We start from the raw sequence: 4,497 nt of genomic DNA, 5'->3' as shown, positions 1-4,497 counted from the left end.
ATGAGTCACGTTTGAGAGAGAGGTGACTTTGTCACGCAGAGACGTCACAATGCAACAACCCTCAGAACGCCGCTGTAACACTACGAGAGGAAGCGTGAGTCGATACACACCACAGCGGGTTGCTTGTACAGTAAAGTAAGTACAGTTAGTACGGTCCCCAAATGAGGCAGACTGGTGATTATTAACAAAATGCTGCTTGCTGCCTACACTGTAAGATGGTGTTAAGTTTCACACATATCTCTGGGAGTGACAAACCAAAGACAACCCCTTTAGATCAGAGCCCTCTGTGGGGTTGTGAACCCTCTCCGTAGCCTGACATGCACCTGCTTTAACGATGGAGACTGCAAGGGCTGTGATTGGTCACTTTTACTTTTTCACTCTTTCCTCTCCCATCATATTTTAAAAGTTTTTTCAGCACGCACACAAATTACACTTTGATCATGGATCAAATACGTTTGGCAGAAAAGTCTGCATATATGACCAACTTTACATGGAGTCTAAAACTTCAAAGACGCTCAAATGACCCAATTCATGGAGGGAAATTGTACGTACCGTACTGTTGGTTTGGAGGTTGATGATTGTATAAAGGTGTGGAGCTCGTCGAGGGACAAAATGATCCAGAAAAAGCTGCTGTTTCTGGCGTAAATTGCATTAAGACACCCACCAATGTGACAGAGAAATTTAAAATGGTAATGTGCACGTCAATGTCATTGCATGGCCACGGAGTTACAGAGTTGTAGCAGCATGAATCAGACATGAGGATTTTAAGGTACCACTCCGCAGCAGAATTAGAAAAAAAGTGACTCGACCAAATATAATGCTTTTAATGCACATAATGCATTATTTTTTTCAGATGAAGGTTTGACCCGGTCATTACAGGAGGCAGGTCCCGATTCAAGGTCAGGCGTTTAATCAAGGAAATACGTAAGCCTAATTGGTAGATCATTTAGTGCTGCCTGACTGTAACTAATCTGTTTCATCCATATAACATATTTCAATTATAACAGACAAAATTCGCTGGGCCACTTGAATCCATAATATGGGAGTTTTACTGGATATGTGTTACACCTTTAAAAAACCCTGAACTGTCTGTGTCCAGCGTGGGCTGACCACCGGACCGTAGCAGCTGTGAGTATCTGGACGAGGAGAGATGTTTGTGGAGAGTTTTTAAAAAAAGGACGTCTGAGACTACTAGTAGTACTACTAGTACTGCAAAAATGTCTTGCACAAAGTTTTGCTTTAGACTAACAGAGAAGGCAAACTCTGATGTGCCATACCTTTAACCACTGCACAATACAATCAGGGTGGAATTCATGGTGACATGGTAAAGTCGTCAGTTCCTCGGCTTCCACATAGTCCATCAGACAGATCCGACAACTGTGAATCAAAGGACAAGATTAACACATGTCGAGTTTGCAGGAAACAAACATTTTACATTTGATCATTTGTGACCAAACAGTTCAACAGTAGAATAATGTTCCACATTAAAGGTCATAAGTCAAAGGTCAGCCATTAAAACATGTAGGGTTTTGAATATTTTGATCAGATTAGATGAACTGACCTGGTGTTTACGTTGCTGTCGGCGACCTTGAATGTCTTGGTGGGAAGCACAAGCGTTACAGTTTCCTGCTCACTGGAGGAACTGGCCACAGGGTGGTTGATTGGCCCCGCCTCCTGTCGAAAAATGTGACAGGTTGTTTTAATCAAACATTAAATAAAGGCTTCCAGAATAATTCAGGACATGTTGTTGTTCCTGTTGTTTGTTATCTTTTAAATACATACCATATTTAGTCTAATGTACGCCCCGGGGATGTGAAATTTTCATGTTGGGGCATTTATTGATGATTGTTTGCATATGTGTGCACAGTGCAGTCTTACAGTACATACGTACATGCATACTGCATGCAAGAGAAGCAGTGTAGACTTGGAATTAATGTTTTTTTCTGCATGCAGTAGTTGCTGCACAATTTCATAAAATGGCTCAGCGCAAACGTTTTCACTTGGCAGCGTTCAAGCTAAAAGTTGTGAAAGAAGCAGAAGAGAAAGGGAAGCACCATGCCGCTTGGATTTCCTAGTCGATAGGAAACGTATCTGGGAGTGGTGTAGGAACAAGAATAAGCTTGCAATCCTGGCCAAAACAGCAAAACGGGTGCCTGGTTGGGGGGACAGCAGCATGACAGGGAAGGGTCTGAAACATAAGGCACTGTGGCTGCATAAGCATCATGGAAACCAGAACAGACTTGATGAGATTTCGTGGCAATAAGGTCAGACTATTTAATTTTCATTTTACGGGGTTCTGGAATTCACAATTTCACTACATGCACACACACACACACACACACACACACACACACACACACACACACACACACACACACACACACACACACACACACACACACACACACACACTCATCTTCAACCACTTTGTCCAATTAAGGGTCGCGGGGAGCTGGAGCCTATCCCAGCAGTCATAGAGCACGAGGCGGGGTGCAGCCAGGACAAGACGCCAGTCTATCACAGGACCATCACTACATGCAATGTGACTAAAAAATGAAGGGGTAGGGGGGGCATTTATGAGAGGGGGAGCGTTTATTAGAGTAAATACAGTCGACTTGTATGAGTGGGGAAGAACTCCCAAATCACAAGAGATTATTATCAAACAGACATCTTACTTGAACCCCACAATATTTATTTCAATGCTTTCCTGAGAAGCATTTTAACCCGTCACTCAGCACTAACATTCAAACTCAAACATGATGAGTTCCCCTTTTAAATTATAAAACCATGTCAGGATTTTGGTTTAAATATTTTCTTTCAATTTGTTTTTTTTTTTTTAACTACAGTATGTGATTAAATCTTTTTCTGGTGACATGCAGCAATACTGACTTTCACATACTGATACAGATCCAGCAGTATGACACGATTGGAACCACAGCTGTTTGGTGATTTAGTAGAAATCATAAACAATACTGCTGCACACAAAATGCTGAAACATTGTCATTTTTCTCTCCCCGGTATGAGATACATGGGGTTATAGTGATCAGCATGTCTACCTGTCTGTCTGTCCGTTTTCCCTTATTAGCACAAGATCTCAAGAACCAGTTGACCAGTTTCATTCATATTTAGCATAAACGTGTACTTGAGTGATCACCAACACTTTGTGTTACTAATTTGTGGGGTTGTGTCATCTCCTGATGACACAAGTGTCAACACATTTTCAGGCACTTGAACAAATGTTGCACCAACTTATTTGCTGTGTGTATGTTGTCCTCCTCACCTCCATGAATTGTCCTCCATTGCCAAGAAGGACCCACAGCATTTCAAACACTGTAAAAACAGAAACTGCACTATTAGGTTGGAAAACAATGTACTTTAACTGAGTTGTTTTTAACGTAGAATACTTTCACAAAGTATAAACTACCAACATGACTTGAGTGGACCTAATCTTGAATGTCAGTGAAGAGGTTTTGCTCAGTCTGTGTGTTTTTATTAATTTTTTTCTTTCACAATCAGAAAGAAGTAACGTATGAACCAGCTGTACAGACCATGCATCTATTTTGTCTTTGAAATTCAGGGTGGTTTGGTAATATGGACATATGGAGTTGACATTTCAATATCTGAACATGTTTTTCAATACCTATATTGATCAAAAGTGAATCACAGCATCTCTTGCATACCAACATGTGACATGGTAAATAAGATTTATTTTTAGTAACGGTTCAGATGGCAGTCACAGGTGATCCACACATAGTGGTCTTTGTGACCAAACAAGATCAATTTGACAAATGAAAAGATACTTTTTGACATGCATACGAGTAAAATAATCAACAATATACTTTAAGGATACAACTTTTTTGCAACTCTATAGTCCTGTATCATATTCTGATGAGCTTTTGCTAGAAAACAATGAAAATTAATGTTTTTTTAATCAAAAAAGTTCACCCACGATAAACTTTTAAATTTATATACTCGGTTGCATTTGGGTGGATTTCTAAAAACTAGAACCCTGGCTGAATAATAAACAAAAAAGGGAAAAGCATGATGACTCAACAATACAATCGAATCACCACTGAATCTTACAAATGCTAAGAATTTATTGAAAGCCAAGAGCGCGATGCAACCTTGTCTATGTTCAGACAGGCGTTGCATAAGAGAACAAACATGGGTTAATGGGTGAACCTATTTAAAGAAAGCCCCAATGTGAGTTCAGTTTAGTTACATACACATAAAAAGCTCATCTACATATGATACAGGAAATCGTAGGGCTGGTAGTCAGAAAATCAGTTGGGTTTCAGTAGAAAAACCTCTAAACAATAACAGTGAAAAGAAGAAAATGTGTTCAGCTTTATTTAAAATATAATTCAAAAATAAAATAAACACCACTCTGAATGAATAGCATGTGTCATATGAACATGTACTTATGTCAACACTGCAAGCAGAAGAACTGCACAGAAGACTACAACAAACCATGAAGAACATCTACATTAGCCAACA

At 39.8% G+C, this 4,497-nt stretch overlaps 1 long non-coding RNA gene across 1 annotated transcript; it reads right to left on the bottom strand.

Moving 5' to 3' along the window:
- Window positions 1-1,067: 1,067 nt before the first annotated feature.
- Window positions 1,068-3,913, bottom strand: LOC117528409. The gene is made up of 3 exons (XR_004565761.1): window positions 3,840-3,913; window positions 1,202-1,203; window positions 1,068-1,080 (listed from the first exon to the last, which is right to left on the bottom strand). It is a non-coding gene; the product is annotated as an uncharacterized LOC117528409 (long non-coding RNA).
- Window positions 3,914-4,497: the final 584 nt, after the last annotated feature.

The sequence above is a fragment of the Thalassophryne amazonica genome, chromosome 16 (assembly GCF_902500255.1).
Source record: "Thalassophryne amazonica chromosome 16, fThaAma1.1, whole genome shotgun sequence".
In the NCBI taxonomy this organism is placed as follows: domain Eukaryota; kingdom Metazoa; phylum Chordata; class Actinopteri; order Batrachoidiformes; family Batrachoididae; genus Thalassophryne; species Thalassophryne amazonica.
This window is presented reverse-complemented; position numbering and strand designations above follow the sequence as displayed.